This window comes from Mustela nivalis, assembly GCF_964662115.1.
Source record: "Mustela nivalis genome assembly, chromosome: 17".
Lineage (NCBI taxonomy): Eukaryota > Metazoa > Chordata > Mammalia > Carnivora > Mustelidae > Mustela > Mustela nivalis.
In genome coordinates, this window is record NC_139036.1 from 32,793,928 (window position 1) to 32,815,005 (window position 21,078).

Genomic DNA, 21,078 nt, shown 5'->3' on the forward strand with positions numbered 1-21,078 from the left:
AAAAATATATATATATATAGAGAGAGAGAGAGAGAAAGAGAGAGAGAGTCAGTCCACATGTACTTACTTTCTCCTGAGAGTATATCTGGCTAAGCAAAGGTGAGACTTTCAGACAACAGATGATAGAGCTAGAGAGAAAGGGTTTCTTTGTCCTTTGGTGTAAGGAGTGACAGTGACTCAAACAAGCCTATGAGAGACAACCAGCAACATCTCTTCCCAGCCTTGTATTCAGCAACATGCATGTTGTTAGCTCAAAATCAGACATGGTGGGAGCATTTACACCATAAAAATCAGCAAATGCTACAGACCAGGTCTTCCTCCTCAGCCCCAGACCACTACTAGAAATGAGTTTATGAACATAAAAACTGTGATGCTTCCATGCCAAGAGCATTGCCGTTCTCTTATCTGTTTGAGCAGAGGCTGAAACATCAGGCTACCTTCTGGCTTTCCTTAACCTCTTTTTCTTTTTCTTCTCTTGACTTTGGGTTATACTGAGGAAAGAAGTTGCCAAGATGGCTCTGGTTCTTGTCTTTTTTTTTTTTTTGATGGCTCTGGTTCTACTGGAAGACTTGGGCTGGAGTAGTGATTCTCTGGTTTTATTGTGCATCAGTATCACCTGGCAGCCGCAAGGAGCAAATTAAACAGAACAGTACTGGGTGCACCCTCCAGCATTCCTGATCCAGCAGATCTGGGTTAGGGCCTGAAATTTTGCATTTCTAACAAGACCCTGTGTGATGCTGATGTTGTTCATCCAGGGACCATACTTTGAGAACCACTGACCTGGGGGTTCTTGAGTAGTCCCAGCTGATTACACCTCTTAGCCCTCGAATCTTAATGTACCATATGGTCTACATCAATTTGGTTTCAGTAAAGCACAGTCTTTACCTCTTTCCAAGACAGTGAGGAGGACTGCTAGATCATTATGACTTGATCCCCTAGATACACAGTCACCCCCAACTTTGATTTTATTATTCTGAGAAGCTGGGAAGCTAGAGAAACTGAACAAAGCTATATAGGTACAGGAGTAATTAGGTGTCCAAATCAATCCAGAGCTTTGAAGTCAAAGCCCCTGGTATAAGAGGACCAATACCTTTTTCACCTATGGGATAGGAAGGTCTGCAATGGAAAGTCTCCCCACTTTCTGAAGCCTTCCCCAAAAGTTAGAGGAGAGGTGTTTTAGCAACAACTACAACTGCTTTCAGTAAGAAGTGGGGTCTATAAATTGAATTAGTTGTACGTTACTCTATAATATTACTATTGTTACTATTACATTACATTAACTAAAATTTCAGAGTGGGAAGAATTATGTTAATTGACCGATATAAATTACACACGGAGTTCTGACCCTAGATATTTTTCTGAATTTTATCATCTTGACATCTTTAGACATCTTGAAATGTCAACAAAAAGACATTTCATAGTGCTTCAGAATTTACAAAGCTCTTCTTTAAAAATAACTGTCTCTTTTTCATGAAGGCTATAATTTTTTTTAGTCTTGTTTGCTTTCTACCTAGTAACATTTGGTAATTATTAGTGTAAGTTTTTCTTAAATCCTTCTCATAGATTTTCTTCATCTCCATTTTCAAGTGACCATAAATTGAAGCCATTTGAGTCCTATTAGAGATGGATGTAGGTTTTGCCAATGTCAATTTCAAGCGATTCCGACTGATCAAATAACTTCCATTACGTCAAATCAGATGATTTTTTAATTAAGAGGAACAAGCCCTTACAGACCACAATAATTTTTTAAATTTCTCAAGTAGGAAAAGATAGAGAGTGCTCTTGCTTTAAACAAAATGAAATTAACCCATTTTATATTCACATGTTCCTTTAAACCTAACTTAGAAATCTGAACTGTATTATAAGCTATATGTTGAGTTTGTTGCATTTAGAATAAGCTGTTATTAAACAAGTACTATAGGAATGGTCACTTAAATTTAAGTTTAAATTTCATTAAAACATGAAATTTTTGCAAGAAATGCAGTTTAAATTGCATTAAATTTTCCTAAATACCTTTACAAATATTCAAAGCAATATACACCTTTAAACATCTCCGCTTTGGAGCTATGTTTCCCCATTTTAAAGATAAGGAATATGAGGATTACAGACATAAGTGACACCCTAAGAAACTCAGGCCACATCTTCTGACCTTTCCTGAACCCTCTGTGCTCAGAGCGTGGTCCATGGACCAGTAGCATGCAGCTCTTGGAAGCTTATTAGAATGGCTGAGTCTGAGGTCACGCTACAGACCTTACAAGTCAGAATCTGCTTTTAATATAACCGCGACCCCCAGAACCATATGCACACTAAAGACAGCGAAGTTCTGCTCTAAGTCACACTGCTCTACACAGACTAGAAGTTAGGCTGCTAAAACTTTTCTCATCCTCACATAAGGAGGCATCAGCCTCCACCTCTAACCAAACACAGGCCAAGAAACTTCTTAACTCTTCCTTCACTCCAGCCCCAAGAACCGTGTGTTACCTCACATTTTGGAGTCTCTTTCCTCTCCTCTGACTCATCAGCAGCCACATCTTAAGCAAATACTGAAAACTGGTATGTGGCATAATCCCAACAGGAAGAGAACCCTGGAAAGGAGAGAAAGTACCTCTTTTTAGAACTGAGATTATAAAGAAGACCATGTCCATATGGGTTAAAACAATTCTGCACACTGGTTCCCATCACTCATTTCCTTTTGTACCCAAAGACCAGTGGTCAAAGCCACAGAGTACTGAGTTATATGGTATACAGGAGAGGCTTGGACCTCTCCCCCAGGAGTTTATTTAAGGTAGATATATTTTTCAGCCCAAACAGATAGCCTGATCACAGGGCTGCAGTATATTTGCCATTTTCTAAAACACACTGTGCATGTGCCATAGTGCAGGGGCTCTTCTGTTTGTTATCTCTGTGTTGAGTGTTGCTACCTCCATCCAAGGATGTGAGGTGAAGTCATTTGCCCAAGATCTATAGCTAACACCAACATTTGATAGAAGCCTGATGAGATTAAGTTTACCTGTTGGACCTTTCTAAGGCAATGATTTTATATATATATATATATATATATATATATATATATATATATCTTACATAGTTTGGTATATATATACCAAACTATGTGATAAAAGATTTCTACTGTAGATATTATTTTCTTGAAAACATTGAAATCTTCCCTTAAGAAGGCATCCAAGTTTGATTAGAGTCAAAGGTCTGGGTTTGAATCCCAGCTTTGGGCTTTTCTATCAGTGTGACTTTGATGGGTATCTTAACCAAACTGATCATGAGGTACTCCATCTGAAAGGTAGAAGTATAACCCTTATCATAAGGCTGTTTTAAAGCTTAAACAAAGCAATAAGTCCGTGCATGTCTCTCATAATGCTTAGTACATAAAAGGCACTTATCCATTAAATCCTAATCCACATAGTTCATACATTTGTTGGGTGCACTTCTTATTAACTCCCATGTTCCCTTTTCCATTCTCCTTAACCGACTTACAATGGCCCAACATAACCTCTCTCCTTATATGCTGGTTTTATGTTTGAAAAGGTGATGGATCTCTCCTCTCATCAGTACTCAGCCCAGGGCCAAAAATCTCTGGTCCGTATGTGATGGTTTCCAGGCAAGAAAACATAATTTTTAACTTTATATATAATTAGTAGACAAAGAGTAGGAACACATTTTCCAATGCAGACCTCCAGGATTAACTCTGCCATGCATCATCTGTGTAGTTTTGGAAAGATGTTGAAACTCTGTGATTCAGATGCTTTGTCTCTAAAATGGAGGTGATAACAATTCCTATCTCATAAGTTTGTTTTAAGAATTAAATGAGATGTTTTTCATATTAACTTCTTAGCCTAGTGCCTGACAAATCCAACAAATAAGGCTTTTCTTTGGTCCCTTAATGTGGAGGCAGGCACAACTGTAGTTGCCTCTGCCTGTCTTTATGAGATGTGAGCCTGTAAGGGCTCAGTGGCAGCCATGGAGCCTAACTACTCCCTCAATGTCTGGTTTAGCCCTAGTAAGCATGGTTTGGTCCGAAGGTCAGAAATGAAAGAGTCTTTGGTATATCCTATGGATTTCCTCAGGGTTCTCTAGAAGGAAACTGTTCTTAATTTTTTTTAAGATTTTATTTATTTATTTGACAGAGATCACAAGTAGGCGGAGAGAGAGGAGGAAGCAGGTTCCCTGCTGAGCAGAGAGCCTGATGCGGAGCTCGATCCCAGGACCCTGGGATCATGACCTGAGGGGAAGGCAGAGGCTTTAACCCACTGAGTCACCCAGGCACCGGGAAATTGTTCTTATCTTAAAAGAAACACTTAACTGTTCTCCAGTGGGGAGGAAAATACAGGTGGATTTCTGATTAAACATGGCAGACTTAATGTATATTTCCACTCCACTCAAAACTCTAATGAAATAATAATAAAGGGGTAGAAAGTGGAAATTCACAAAGACAAAAAAAATAGAAAAGAATATAATGGGTTTTAAAACATTAATATTTCTGAAGGTTAAAAGGATAAGTGCATGGTTACAGACTTACTGAAGAGGAAATACTGAAACCAAAGACCACTGAGGGAAGTCAAAATGGAACAGATTTGCGGTCATGGAGTTCCAAAAAGGCTCAGGAATTTGAGATACCAGTACTCTGAAAGCGGAGTAGAAGAATAAGACTTAAAAAGGATGGGTTGATGGTCTGTATATGGAAGGAGCAGTCAGTTCCCCATCTCCTTCCTTCTAGGCAAACAGGGGAGTTCCCCCACCCTGACTATCCCAACTGAGATTATACACGGGAAACTTGATCTCTGGGAAGTAAATCACAAATGCTTTGAAGTGGGGATACCAGGTGCAGACAGAAGCAGGGTGAATACTAAAAACAAGACCATTAAAATGTTTACATTCTGAATAGTAAGACCCTTAGCTCCTTTCTACTGCATAGTTCCCAGACCTCTTTCAGATGGCCTTATACTCCCTGGGCAGGATTTAGGCATTTCTTCTCCACAGAAGTGGTCTGGCCCCAGGAAAAAACACCTACAGATAATGTCATCTAATCTGATGAAAAAACTGGCTTGGTCCTGATCACCCTATAATGATGCTTAATATTCAACACACTCTCTCTGCACCCAGAGTTCCTGTCAGAGTCTAAATAAAGTCTATAAAGTCTAGTTTTATTTAGCTACAAAATGCCAGATGTTTGAGGAAAGTCCCTAAAATGAAAGGCAGAGATCAAGACCAATAAACTGAAGAAGAAGAGGGAAAGGGGGAACTTGCACAGAGAAGAAAACTGAAACTAATAAACAGTAATATAAGAAAAAAGGTAAGAATATCCACAGAGCAAGAATGGGTGAATTTAGAGAAGTGTCCATGGAAACAGATTAATATGGTTAAAAATTTATTTTTGCTAAAGGTCCACTGAAGGGCTGGAATGTAAAGTTAAGGATATTTTCAAAAATCTAGGAGAAAAAGTTAAAAATGGAAAAATAAAAGAAACACATGAAAATTAGAGGAATGAGAATAATAGCAAATTAAAGATGGCTAAAATTCTTTGCTATTCTCCCACTGAGAGGTAGAATCTAAATCCTCTCCTTTTAAATACAGCTGGCTGGTCTTGGTGACTTGCTTGACCAATAGAATGTGGTAGAAATGATGTTATGGAACTTTGAAGCCTAGGTCACAAGAAGGCTTGCAAATTCTTTCTAGGCCTCCTGTAATAAAACTGCTGTACTACTACTCCAAACCCAGCCACCATACTCTGAGAAAGCTCAAGAGCCCTGTGGTAAGTGCCATGTGGAAACATACCAAGGCCCCTCATCAACAACCACTACCAACTTGCTGGCCCTGTGACTGAGCCATCTTGGAAATAGTTACTGTAATCTTGTTAGAGATTTCCTAGTGATGCCACATAAAGCAGAGATGAAGCTATACTCCACCAAGTCCTGCCCAAATTACAGATTTGTGAGCAAAATAAATGATTACTATTGTTTTAAGCTGCTTGGGTTTTAGATGGCTTATTATATCTCAATAGACAACTGGAACAAGGACCAAGAGTTGACCGATAAGAATTTTATAAAGAGAGATGAAGAAAAAAAAAGAAAACAATAAAAGGAAAGAAACTTTCAAAATAATAATACAAGGGAAATTCCCAAAACTGAGTCTCTAGATTTAAACTGAAAGAAACAAAATACTGAGTGACCACCAAAGTGCAGTAAAAAAATACCTCTTCCAAGTTACATCATCAAAAAATTTCAGAATATTAGGGATAAAGAGAAAATCCTAAAAACTTCCAAAGACAAGGAAAAAGGGGGTGAAGGCAAAGCACATACAAATATCAGGAATCACTGCTCTTCACAGTAGGAATTTAGAAGACAATAAAGCTATACCTCAAAGCCCGTGGGGGAGAAAAATGCTTTCAACCCAGAATTCCATTCTCAGTCAAATTATGAATCAAGTGTGAGGCCAGAATAAAGACATGTTTTTTTTTTTCATAAGCAAGTTGTCAAAGATTTATTTTGCCAGAGGAAAGTAAGCCAAGAACAACGACATCCCTAGGCTCCAGGACTTAGGGATCCCACACAGCCAGGTGAAGGAATTCCCAGGAGGGTGAAGGACAATCCCCCTGTAGGAGCTGAGCAACCCTAGCCAGCTTGGAGAATGGAGGGCTCCAGAGGAATGGAGGGAGATGGATTCAGGAAGTTCCCTGGTGTTTTGACCATCTTGAAAGGAGCCTGTAGTTCTGGAAATGATTTAGTCTTTCATGAGGGATAAAGTAAATGGAGAATTATGAAAAATGAAGTGTGAAAGAAGCCACCAATTCTAAGAAAAGCAAAAAGTTATGGAGAAAAGAAACGCAAACACTGTATTCTGCAGACTCAGCTGTGATAATGTTGACATGGTCATACTAACATAAACACAGATTATTAACTCAACCTGTGATGGGATTATACTACAAGGATGTAGGAAGAAACGCCTGTGTCAGGAGAGGGGGTGGGTGACCATTTAAGAGAGCTGAATTGTCTTCTGCCATGGTAAGAAAGTGTTAGTACCCTAAATTGAAAATAAAGAGAAAAGAGCCTAAGCAATTATTTGAATATAAGACAACACATTTACTTAGACCTATATGATGGGCACCAGTCTTTCCTGAAGAGGATTTGTGCCGGGAGAGACAAGTGAGGAGGGGAGACAAGTGAGGTGTTTAGGGCTCATAATTTAAGTGCACAGCCCTGAAAGTGAGTGCCTCCTAACATTTTATGTCCTTGACACCACGCTTGCTTCACCCTAGTCCCAGCTCTAGGGGACGGCACATGACACCATACACGCGGTGGCAGAAAGAGCAAATGATAGAAATGATAAGGAAATATAGAGGGGGTGAGGGGGCTCAGGCTGTGTATTTCACCTCCTAATGGATAGACTGAATAAGAGACCTTTAAATCAAACCTGAACAGATGAACAGATTTTTGCAAGGCAGAGAAAAGAAGGGGATTCTAGGTTCAATATAAAAATGCAAAGGAACAGACAGGTGTGTGAAGTTAGAGGAAATGAACATAACTGCATGAAGGCGAGGAAACACATAGAATTTAATAAGACCTTATTGCAGATCATAGATTCCAAAATACTGGGTTAGATTCTTAATACGTGGTTAGATTCTTGAAAAATTATTAGGGCACAAAAACTGAATTTAAGAACATTCTACAGTTGATTGGCTTTCTCTCCAGAGACTCAGAACAAATCTAGAGGCTTCAATTTGTAAGCATCAGTTGGTTGACATATTGGTCCATAGTGGGGCTTGGGATATTTGCATTGGATGGCTATGAAGATGCTTTCATTCAGAATTGCTTTAATCTGAGTTTTATGAGTTTCCACAGCAGGGCTAACTGGGCAGAAGCCTGCTGAAGAGAGATTTGTCCCTTAACACCAGAAAAGCATAAGCTATTAGGTGCCATGGACTCACCCTGCTCCAAAGCCAGGTTCCCTTGTGTCCCTGGGAACTAGATCAGGAAGTTTAAGCAAGAGAGGCCCAGAATTTGTGGTGACTGAGATATCACTGTGAAAGCAAACAAACATTTAGCCCAGAGCCTCTAAAGAAATGGTAGACAATGTTTTGTTTGCCTATTGACTGGCTTAGCATAATATTTTTTCAATCTTGGTCCTGTATCAATTTCTGACAGTACAATTGAAAGCTAATGCAAGAGTACATTGTCTACAGGGCCAGCCAAGGAAATTGGGAGCTTGGTCAGTGGCTGTAAATATCCTCTTGGTATTTCAATTTGTTTATTCTGAAGTGCTCTCTCAGGGGCCGAGAGGGTTCTGGGACACACTGGCACCAGGTTTGCAGTGGGAAAGATCAGTTGCTCAGATAAGGGTTGGGGTCCGCCTTGAGACGTGCCACGAAAAAAAAGATCTGATTTAGCCATTAAATCCCTCCAAAGGGTGGTGAGTATGGCTGTAACAATGGGGTATTCAGAAGAACACTTGGTAGGCAGGAAAGGGATGTTCAAACACAAATGCAACAGAGGTTTAGAGGATTGATTTGTCACTCCCTCGTCTTCCAGGGACACTGAACACTGCCTGAACTTAGAAGACTGCACAAGTAGACTCTTACTTTCGGTGACCCGAGAAATGTGGGAGACCAAACACTAATGCCAGAGGACAGCAAACTCTGCTGAAGATTTGTCCCTAAAGTGAAAACAGTCCCGGTCCACATGACTCACTGTGGGTGGTCCTGGCTGAACTTGGGGTGAATGAGCTCACTGATCTTTGTTTTTAAGCGTCTTAATGAACTTAACTACTCTAGGAGCAAGGTTGTAGGCAGAAACAGAGAGAGAGAGAGGAAGAAAGAAAGAAATGAAATAAAGATAATCAGCACATAAAGAAACATACAGGAAAAAAAAAATATATGTGCGTAAACATGTAGGAGGAAGAATCCTGAAAAACATTTGCCAAGGTCTGCAGGGTACCAAACGACTCACACATATTCCTTGTAGGTGGTCCACTAAAAAATCTAAGAGGTACTCCAAAACTAAGCAGCTACACACACAAACACAAAAACACATGCACGCACGCTGCATGCATGCACCCAGAAAACAAAATTAAAGGGATTCTTCAGTGTCTGTGATTCTTCAGTCTGAAATCTCTTGTTTGTATTTAGTGTGGAGTGTTTTCCCTAAAGGATATCCTGTTTGAGATTACTATTGGCCTGTTCCTCTTAACATCCTTAAAGAAACATCCAGAAAAACTAAATAAACCCCCACCCCTCCAATAGCATGCCAAGTGATTTATCTAAAGGAGGTGAGGGAGAGAGTTGCATGAAATAAGACGCATTCTCATCTCCTTCTGCAGGTTTCTGCTATACCCCAGAATCCCAAGCTGCTTCCCAAGAGGAGAAGGAAACTTGATCCCACTACTGGCATCACAGATAGAGGTAGTCAGACTTTGGAATCACCCAATCAGAGACCAATTTCTGCCTTAGCAATTGAGTGGCCTCAAGTAAATCTGCGCCTCAGTTTCCTTGCTTGTAAAAGGAGGATAAATATTTATCTCCTAGGGCCACTGCAAGAATCAAATGATCAAATATATATGTAAGCACTCTATAGTTTACAATGAATTTTAACATATTATTATTGCTATCATCCATATTTCTCCCACCATTGTGAAGATGTCATATTGACTTCATAGAATTAATTAGCAGTTGAAAAAATAAAATGATTAGAAATACTCATTTTTATTGCTTAGTTCAGCAGTAGATTGCATACTCTTTATACACACACAAAAAACCCACAAATAATGTGATTGTTTCTTACCATTGTCAGATTTAAAATACCAAATTTCTCAACCAATGTTTCTATTATCTCCTCTTGTAGCAAACATTCTAGAGTGATAAGATACCAAGAGCCCTGAACACCATGTGGGAAGTGGACATTAAGAATGGCAGAGACAGGGACGCCTGGGTGGCTCAGTTGGTTGGACGACTGCCTTTGGCTCAGGTCACGATCCCGGAATCCCAGGATCGAGTCCCGCATCAGGCTCCCAGCTCCATGGAGAGTCTGCTTCTCCCTCTGACCTTCTCCTCGCTCATGCTCTCTCTCACTGTCTCTCTCTCTCTCAAGTAAATAAATAAAATCTTAAAAAAAAAAAAAAAAAAAAAAAAAAAAAAGAATGGCAGAGACAAATGCTATGGGACCCAGAAAGTTATACTATTTTATACTAAGTTTCTACCTCCCTTAAGACTCTTAATCCTGACATCTTCTAATTCTGCCTCAGCCATTAGGTTGGACTTTCAATACAGTCCATTTTCACAAGAGTGAAGTGGGATATATGTGTTGTCTACCACCTCACTCTCTTTACCATTCTTCATGATATCTCCGCTGTGTTTCATTGAACAAATTTTACTTCCCTGAATTGTGCTACCTCTGAAATTTAGTGTCCGAAATGGACCTTTGAAAACCCTTCTCACCTTTGCTTCTCTTAGCTCAGGTGTCCCCTCCTTTGGGAAGCATTTCCAATAATCCTGTCCATCCATCTGCTCCCAGCTCCTAAAAGAGGCCCATCCTATGTGATTTATCAAAGTCTATGGATATTTTTTATCATAGCACTAATTACCTGGCATTGCAATTGCTGGTTTTCAGATTTTCCTTCCTATATTATGAGCATCTTAAGGAGGGGGAGTTATGTCAAATGTCTTTTTATACTTCTGAAACTCAGTACGGTGCCCGATGTAGATAGGTCGAATGTACGTTTACTGTGAATAGGTGAATTAGCAAAAGAACAATTCTGTGAGCTAAAATGAGTTGCCAGTTGATTGCAGTTTGTTTGTCTAAGGAATTTTAGGATAAGGTCAGACAATTCTCCTTTTAGGGTGCTTAGAAATTACAGACTTGACAGAGGCAGGGGGATGGACTAGATGGTACCTGCATCCCATCTGGTCCTCTCGCTCGGCTGAGACTAGAGGGGTGGGAGGAATAATTCCTTCAGAAAAGGAAGAAACAGAATGAAAAGCAAGTAGTTGCTGCTGAGCACACCAAATCCACAGGACCACAATGGGCGATCTAAATACAGAGTTCTGTCTCTATGATAATCATGTGAGTTGGTGTCTTTAATTCCCCTTTTACAGATGGAGAAACTGAAAACTAGACAGTTTAATTAACTTTCCAAGATCACATAATTCCTAAATGACAAAGCCAGGATCTGAACTCCGGTTCCCCCAGGATCTTCCACCCATGTTTATCCAATAGAAGATGTGTAATCTCACATTTCAGCGCTGTGTGGGCTACCCAAAGCAAAAAGTTATACATATGGCATGTTTTCCTGGGGCCCTATTACTTAAAGATTTGGGAAAAATACTCTGTTCATTGTCAAAAACCACAAAATAAAATTCTTAATTTGTAAAAATATTTCAGATGAAGGGAGTCATAAAACGTTTTCAGACTTTGAGCCGGTTGCTTTGGACTGGACCTCCAGGCTTCCAGGCTCTGGAGTCATCAGAGCCACTGTATGGAAACGCTGGAGAAGCTCTGGACCACTGTCAAGAAAGCAGCAATGCAGGCCAAGATTAAGACGAGGGTTGACGACACATCGTCCTGCAGACCATGGGACTGCTGCCGAAGAGGCTCCAGCTGTGATACACATGGTCCAAGAAGAGAGCGCAGAACAGCAGGAGCTCATCGGAGCACTGAGTGGCTTAAAAATGTCCAAGAAGATATTTCCAAACACTAAATATGGGCTATCTCCCCTTCCTGGCTAAGCAGCAGACCCTAGCTCAGGGATGTGACATCTTGCCAAGGAGACTAAACAGAGCTGATGGTGTCTCATCATCCAGAATGGGACCAGAGAGAAGGCAGTATGATATGTCACTGTTTAAGATGAATTCAGATGCCCAGTTAGCAAATGAGCTGCTGCTGGAGTTCCTCCTCAATTTAGACTTTGACGGTCACTTAATCTTTGAACAAGTCACAAAATTGTGGAGCCAACCTAAGACTTGAATTCTAATTCACATCTAAAAAGCATATGCCATATTTAGTCTATAATAGGATAGTTTTTTTTTCATATTCTAGCATCTCTACATCTCTCTCTAAAAATAAGATTGTGTCATATAATCTAATGAGCCATGTCTTTTTTTTTTCTTAGTGTCACATTAAATAATAATGTATTTTGCCATCAGTGGCTTCTTGGAGTCCAATAATGTATTGAGCTTTTACAAGTGGGTTTCTATACAGACACTGTGCATGTATGTAAGTTTAAACACTATATGCTGTTGAAATTTGTCTTCTTATGAACTCTCCAAATAAAGCACTGTATATAAAAGAAGTAAAAGGAACTGTTGTGGCCAAGACAGGAATACAGCCCCTTCCACAAATAAAGGTCCCTTGAGTATCCCCTGGTGCCTCTTCCTGGGGCAACTCCATAACATATGGTAGATCGAATAGACAATACATGGATGAAAGCATAAATGAAAGTAAGGATTAGAGCTGATCTATTTTTGTATCTACCTGCAACTAAAATCCAAGAACAGGCAGTTCTTGTGTCAATAATAAAGCTTTGTGTTACTATTTGATATTATTTAAGCCTATAAATAATATAAATGCATGACTTTGATAAAGGTTAAAAATAAAAAAAAAATATCTGTGTGACCTAAATGAAGTTGATTTAGAACTAAATTAATCAAAATTAATAAGTGTATATATTAATAAATAAGCACATTGATTAATTAGGCATTTGAGAAAATGCTTTCTACAGAGTAGTAAAAGAATAACAAAAAAATCCTAAGCAAATTAAAATAGAGGAATCAATAAAAGTAAAGGCAGGAATTAATTAATTACAAACAAAAAAGAATATAGGAAATGGGTCTTTGAAAAAAAAAACTGTAACTAAAATGAGCAATAAATTAAGCAAATCACTACCTAGACCAATCAAGAGAAAACATGAGAAGGAATAAGAATAGAAAAATAGCCACAGACAAAGAAGAAATGAAAATAATTTTAAGAAATATTTACAAAGGAAACATACTTTAAAACCTGGAACAAATGGACTTTCTTCATTAAAAATAGAAACTCCCAAATTTGACTTAAGAGAGAGAAAAAAATAAAGCAGACCAATTATGAAAGCTGTCAAAGAGCATGAATGGTTTTTTTTGTTTTTATTTTTGTTTTTTCGGAGCATGAGTGTTTTTAAAACCATGCCAGAGGATAGAGTAAGAAGTAAGATCTCATGCTGTAATCACATAGCCAGCATAATGATAACAGCAATATCTGACAAGACATAAGGACCAACATAATGTATATCAATGCAACACTTACAAATATTACAAAGAATTAGCAGTACATCGGGTAGTAATACAGTAGGACCGACTATCTGAAGCTTGTTCAGAAATCCAAAGATAGTTCAATGTTAAGAAATATGTTCTTACAAGTCACCCATTAACACGTGAAGAGGCCAAAAAGAAAATACTTGTTTCAGTAGATGCTAAAAAGTCATAATGGATACTTCTCTAACATGAAAAAAATCAGCATTTCAAACTATGCTACCTGCTTAATGGTAAATTTTTATAAATACTCCTGTTAATAGAAAAAAAACAAAATTATCACAAAAAATGAAATACTTGCAAAATATTAACACATTTAACATTCATATAAGCAAAATAGTAACAAAAATTATCACTACCCAAAAACATTTATTACTACCTTTATGTAACTTCTTTCTAGAAGTACTTATTTTTAAAGAATTTTTTTTTAAAGATTTTATTTATTTGAGAGAGTGAGAGAGCACACGAGCAGGAGGAGGGGCAAAGGAAGAGGGAGAAAATCTCAAGCAGACTCCGCGCCCAGTGCGGAGCACAACACAGGGCTTGATCCCTGGACTCTTGAGATCATGACCTGGGCCAGAACCAGGAGTCAGACCCTTAAACGACTGAGCCACCTAGGCCCCCCTGGAAATACTTTTCAGTGCAGTCTGACACAAAAAATAGGAGCTAAAAAAAAGATTAGAGAAGGAAAAAGGATCACTATTTATAAATAATGTGATTTATACTTGGGAAGTTTAGGAGAATTAATTGAAAATCTTTTTTAAAAATAAGAGTAAGTAGTGGATAAGAGTAAGTGGTTGAGTAAGTGGTTGATAACAAAAATTTATTAGAAAACATAATGCAATTTTTAAAATCTAGTTCATAAGAGTAAATGAAAAACTAAAATATTCAGGAAGACTTAATAAGAAACATCCAGGACATTTTTTTTTTAATGTTACAGTTCATCTAAGGAACAAAGAAGACTATAAGATCTCATGTTTAAAAAAAAATTGATTTCTCTAATGTAATATATAAATTCATTGTAATCAGATAAAATCCAATCACTTCACAAAAATTATTTATCTCATGACATAAAAATGTGCAAACAGGGAGATTCTGAAATAAGAACAATAAGTTAGCATTAGTGAGATGTTATTTTTAAATTATAAAACTACATTAAACTACTTAATGTTAGCCCAGAAAAGACAGATAAATCAATGGACTAGTACAAAGAAACCAAAAATACCAATATACATGTGGATATCTAGGGAGAAACATATACAAATGAGTACAGTGGAAAAATATATTAAATATTCAGTATATGATATAAGTATAACCATCAACTTATTTAGAAAAAAAATAAAGCTAGACACCTACCCTGATCCTTATTCAAAAATAAATTCCAAGTGTAACAAAGATTCAAACACTTTTTAAAAAATACCTGAGTGTGCTAAGAAAGAGAAATATAAGTAACTTTTTCAAATTAGCCTTAGAGTAAGATTAGAGTCCCTCCTAATGATGGTATAAAACCCAGAGACCACACATTTAAAATAACAGTAAATATGACTCTGGAATAGCAAAAATACTGTGAACAAGAATTTGAAATAACAGCATATTGGAAAATGTTTATAAGTTTTTGATAAAATGATAATATACTTTTTTCTTAAAATTTTAAAAGATTTTATTTATTTATTTGACAGACAGAGATCACAAGTAGGCAGAAAGGCAGGCAGAGAGAGAGGAGGAAGGAGGCTCCCCGCTGAGCAGAGAGCAGGATGTGGGGCTCGAATCCAGGACCCTGGGATCACAACGCAGGCAGAAGGCAGAGGTTTTAACTCACTGAGCCACCCAGGCACCCCCGGTAATATTCTTATAATGAGAACTCTTTAGAAGCATTTATTAAGAAGAGAAAATATAGGGATGCCTGAGTGTCTCAGTTGGTTGAACAACTCTGGCTCTTGGTTTCAGCTCCAGTCGAGATCTTGGGGTTGTGGGATTGAGTGAGCCCCACAAGGGGCTCCGGCTCCTCATACATTCTGCTTGAGATTCTCTCCCTCCCCCTTCAACCTTGCCCCCGCTTGTGCATATGTGCATGCGCTCTCTCTCTCTCAAATAAATAAATACATATCTACGTACATACATAAGAGTAAATATTAAAGATGGCAAAGGACATAGATCTGAGGGAGGAAAAAACACTAAAATGGTGATAAACAGGAAAAGATGCTCAAATTCACTAGTCATTAAATAAATGCATACTGACTAACAACAGGATACCATTTTCATCTCAGCAGTAATTTAGTGATGACTATGGCGGGGGGTGGGAAGCACTCTCATAAATTGGTGGGCAGGAACAGAAATTGGTTCCAACCATGTGGAAGGTAACCAGGCGAACTCTATCAAAATCCTTTGTGCCCATTACTGAATTTCTAGGAATTCAACCAACAGACACACCCTCTTATGTCTCTAAATACATATACACAGGTGTTGGCGGTAGCGTTGCAGCCAATAGCGAAAGTTGGAAAATAAGCCAAATATCCATCAGCAAGGAACACTTAGATCATGATATACACACATCCTGTGAAGCATTACTGAGCTATTAAAAAGGGTAAGAAAGGTCTATATATTGTGATGTGGGGAAAGGCCCAAGGTATGTTATGTGACAGAGCAAGCACGGTACACAACACTGCTGAGCATAAGTCCATCTGTAATTTTTAAAGCATATACAAAAATGTGCAAACGCTTGCTGACACATAGAAAATCTCTGAAAGGATAAGCAGGAATGGGTAAATATGATTACCTAAGGAGGGTAGGACTAAGAAGCAAAGGGCTTTCTAGCTATATAGATCATAATAGTGATCATGAATTTTTTAATTTTAAGAAACTAAATTTTCTAATAAATATACAAGACCGTATTTCCTTAGAGTCATAGGCTTCTAAGATCTAGGATGTTTGCAGTCCTTGCATTATTGATTGATTAATTATCATAAAGATAAAACTTTAGGATATTACAATACCCACTTTATATATGAGGAAATTGTGCTTTGAAGAGGTTAAATAACTCTCTCAAGGTCCACAAAGTGGCTCTGTCAAGGCCAAGATTTTGATTCAAATTGGGATCTGCCTGGTTCCAAGACTGTTGTACAATACTGGATGCTACCCTCCAGTTCTTCATAATTGTTATATACATCAGGACACCCCCTAGATCCATGAAGGCCAGGATTTTTCGTGGCCTTAGTCTTTGCTGCGTATCAAATCCTGGTAGAGTAAAATCACAAGAACTATCTACTGAATGCATGAGAGGCACCACAGATTTAATGGAATCATGGATCTAATCTATTTTATCACAGGAATTAGGTAAAAGTCAGAAAACCCCAAGTAAGGTAAGAATTACAAGGACTTCACCTCCATTCTCTTTTTTGGATTATCTTGTTTTATGGCATAAGTCAGCCTGTTATGATCCTCAGGCTGTCCCATCTCCTTGCACAGACAGAGACACATGTCTGAGTTTAACCAATAGAATATAGGGGGAATTGATGAATGCTACCTCTTGGACTTGAGTATCTGCAAATATTTGTACTGTGCCTTAGCAAGTAATAAAGTTCTTCTCCTTTTATACAGTATTCCTGCATAGCCTGTAAATGCTATTTCATTACCTTTTAGCCTTTAACATTACAGATGAGAAGTCCAATATTTTTCGAACTATTTTTTCCATTGTAGTAACTTGTTCTTTCTTCCTGGATGGTTGTAATATATTCACATTGTCTTAGGAATTCGGGAACTTTATCAGAATATTGCCTGTGAATGTTACTTGTCATCAGTCCTCCCTTGAACTTGATGAACCCCTTTAGCATGCAAATCCAGATCTGTCTTCAACTCAGGATACTTTCTCTCCCTATTATTTGTTAAGGAACTAATTGTTTTCCCAATTCCTTTTTGAACTTCTGTTTTTCATATGCCATGTCTTTGGGATGCTTCTCCCTGAACTTCTTTCTCCACATAGTATCTGTCTTTATCTTTTCTCTGGGCTTTGAGATACATCTTCCACTTGCCTCCAGTGACCATGCTCTCTTTCAATCAATCTGCTGAGATGTTGAATGGGAAACCCTGTGGTTGGACTCCATGTTTGTGATGCACCTGAGTCTCTTTGGATGTCTTTGTTTGGGTTTAGATGGTCAATTATTACACTCTAGCAAGTCACATTCACGGATGGGTTTCTATTGAGTCTCCTAACTGGTGTCAGCCAAACAATAGAATGGGGGAAATATTTTCTATTCCCAGGAGATCATCAGTCACCTGTGAAGTCACCCAGAGGGAGCCCTTTACATTCTAGCTAAGATAGGTTCTCATATTCTGCCATCTCAGGGTCAGAAAGGATATAGCTCCCAGATCTAGCTCCTGCTTGTCCTCATAGGGACCAGAGAAACCAGATACCTTCAAGGCTGATATCACCCTTTCCTCTAGGACCATATGTCTCAGAACCAGCATTTTCTCAGGATTCCCCAGGCTACCCTTTCCTTATACCAGGGGGATCTCTTTTCTAGCTCTAACTCCTCTTCTTGAGGAAGAAAGCCCTCTGTCTGGTCTTCTCTCCTTCTTCTCTCCTCAGCCTCATGTCCCTCCCATCGAGCCCAAGAGAAGAAGGAGTTGGGGTCAAGAAGAAGAAAGCTGCAATTAGGTAGCCATATTCCCAGAATCCTTGCTCTTCTGTGTTCTTACAAACTGTCCTCTATTTTTAAGTGAAAGAAAGGGAAAAAAAAATAGTCAAAGCAGGATTGAAAGAATAAAATGTATTTACATAAGCTGAAAGAATCATGATCATGATATAAGAGAAAAAAGCCCTGCACTGGAAACCAGACAACCTGTTGCTCATTGTCTTGGGGAATCCTGCAAGAGACCTATCAGTGCTGCAGCTCAATCCTCCCTTCTGTTAAATAAAATGCCAGACTGAACAAAGGAAACAGTCAACAAAACCAAAAAACAACTGACAGAATGGGAGAAGATATTCACAAATGACATATCAGATAAAGGGCTAGTATCCAAAATCTATAAAGAACTTATCAAACTCAACACTCAAAGAACAAATAATCCAATCAAGAAATGGGCAGAAGACATGAACAGACATTTCTACAAAAAAGACATCCAACTTGCCAACAGACACATGAAAAAGTGCTCCACGTCACTTGGCATCAGGGAAGTACAAATCAAAACCACAGTGAGATACCACCTCCCACCAGTCAGAATGGCTAAAATTAACAAGTCAGGAAATGACAGATGTTGGCAAGAATGCAGACAAAGGGGAACCCTCCTACACTGTTGGTAGGAATGCAAGCTGGTGTAGCCACTCTGGAAAACAGTATGGGGGTTTCTCAAAAAGTTACAAATAGAGCTACCCTATGACCCAGCAATCGCACTACTGATACAAGTGTAGTTATCAGAAGGGGCATGTGCACCCAAATATTTATAGAAGCAATGTCCACAACAGCCAAACTATGGAAAGAACCTAGATGTCCATCAACAGATGAATGGATAAAGAAGATGTGGTATAGATATACAATGGAATACTATGCAGCCATCAAAAAACCCGAAATCTTGCCAATTTCAACAATGTGGCTGGAACTAGAGGGTATTATGATGATCAAAACAAGTCAATCAGAGAAAGACAATTATTTTTTTGATATCTCTGATATGAGGAATTTGAGAGGGAAAAAATGAAACAAGATGGGATGAGGAAGGAGACAAACCATAAGAGACTCTTAATCTCACGAAACAAACAGGGTTACTGGGGGGTGGGAAGGGTATGAAGAGGGTAGCTGGGTTATGGACTTTGGGGAGGATATGTGCTATGGTGAGTGCTGTGAAATGTGTAAGACTGATTATTCACAGACCTGTATCCTGGCGCAAATAATACATCACATGTTAATTTTAAAAAGATGCTAGACTGAATATTTATATGAGCTGAATATGTATAGGCCCCCCCCAAATTCATATGTCAAAGCCTAATCCCCAATGTGACAGTAACTGAAGGTAGGGCTTTGGGAGATGATTAGGTTATGAGAGTGGAGACTTCATGAATAGGATTAGTGCCCCTGTGAGAAGAGACACAAAAGACATAATCTCTCAGCAGTGTGAGAATGAAGAAAGAAGGTCACCATCTACAAGACAGGAAGCAGGCCCTCCCCACACACCTGATCTGCAGATACCTTGATCTTGTACTTTCCAAAACTCAGAACTGTGAGAAATAAATGTTGTTTAAGCCACCAGTCTACGGTATTTTCATTCTAGCAGCCTGAACTGATTAAGCTAGAAACAGTAATTCCCAAGGCCTAATCCAACATGAAACCCTCTATTAATTCCCTGTAATGACTTCAAGAAAATGATTAGGAGGAGGAGGAGAAGGGAAGAGAGGAAGTGGGAAAGAAGAAGGGTAGGAAGAGGGAGAAGAAGAAAGAAATTTTTGTAATAAATTGCAACAAGGGTTTGAGAAGTGGCTATATCTTGTGAGCCTTATAAATCGCTTCTGAAACAGCTTAAGTCCCTCATTGCTTCTTGATGCTGCAGCCAATGCCAGAGGGTTACAGGATGTCAGCTACTCAGAATTCATGCATTGAGCTTACTGGCCCAATCAAGGAAGGTGAGAAAATGCCATTTCATTCAGCTAATTTGCCTGATTCAGAGACATAAAGTGTCAGAGAGGGAACCCCTTAAGCAACATCAAGTCAAGCTCAGCCTCCTGATTCATGCTCAGCCGAGGTCTAAACTTAGATATTAAAAGTGCAAAAGAACAAGAGTCAAAACAAACAGGACCTGATATTCACAAACAGTGAAAGCTCAGTTCTTCCATTTGCCCACCTGTTTTAAGAAACCACAACGGCAAACACCCACAAACACAAGTTTTGACCTAGAATTGTCAGTGCCTTAAATCCCACAGAATAAACAAGGAAGAAAGAGAGCAGAGAGTCACAAAGATTAGGTCACTGGGCTCTGTGGTCCATGCATCCCTCCCTGATGACCAGAAAGATGAGCAGGACTGACCACAGAGAACGCACTTTCCATCCTGCCCTAGTGATGCTAGCCCAGCCTAGACCCCTGACTAGCCCCTAACATGTGAATGAATGTATTGCACTCATTCAGTTCAGGCATTAGAATGTTATTTCACCAACTGTCCTTCCTTTCCAAACCTGATCCTGATTTCCTTTGCTCCAAAGTTCCCATCTCTGTTTGTGGAACTAAACTCACTCCTCAAACTTAGTGCTTGATTCGGGTTCTCTAAAGCTGACTTCCAATGTCCCTCTTCACACCCCTACCCCAAGTTAACACCTGCTCTGAGGAACTCTCCACAAACCTACTATGTAAATGAGCCTGATCTCCAAGACAGCGCCCTGGAGTCTGTCGAGGCTGCAGCAATAATGAGGTGGTTCCCAGAATCTCAGCATGTTACCTCATTTGGAAACAGGGTTTTTGCAGATGTTATTAGTTAAGGATCCCAAGATGAAATCATACTTAATTTTGGGTGGGTCCTAAATCTAATGACAATAAACCTTACAACAAGAAGAGAGGTCACAGAGACCGACAGAAGACCAATGAAGACAGAGGTAGGCAAAGATCGGAGTGATGTGGCCACAAGGCAATGGATGTCAGGGACCCCAGAAGCTAGGAATAGGCAAGGAAGGGTCTGTCTCTAGAAGGAGATGGCCTTTATGACTCCTTGATTTCAAACTTCTAGTCTCAAGAACTGTGAGAGAGTACATTTTTGTTGTGTTAAACCACCCACTTTGTGGTTGCACTAGGAAATAACACAGTAGGGAAGCAAGAGGGAG

General features: G+C 39.0%; 1 long non-coding RNA gene across 2 annotated transcripts in view; it reads right to left on the reverse strand.

Moving 5' to 3' along the window:
* LOC309851883 overlaps window positions 1-21,078 on the reverse strand; it is a 111,323-nt gene that overhangs the window by 73,694 nt on the left and 16,551 nt on the right. The window contains exons 3-4 of one of the 2 annotated variants that reach the window (XR_014304980.1): window positions 2,482-2,585; window positions 523-616 (exon numbers count right to left, since the gene is read on the reverse strand). This is a non-coding gene — a long non-coding RNA (uncharacterized lncRNA). Of the gene's footprint in view, window positions 1-522; window positions 617-2,481; window positions 2,586-21,078 lie in introns of those variants that run through there. The other variant, XR_014304979.1, reaches the window with a different exon arrangement.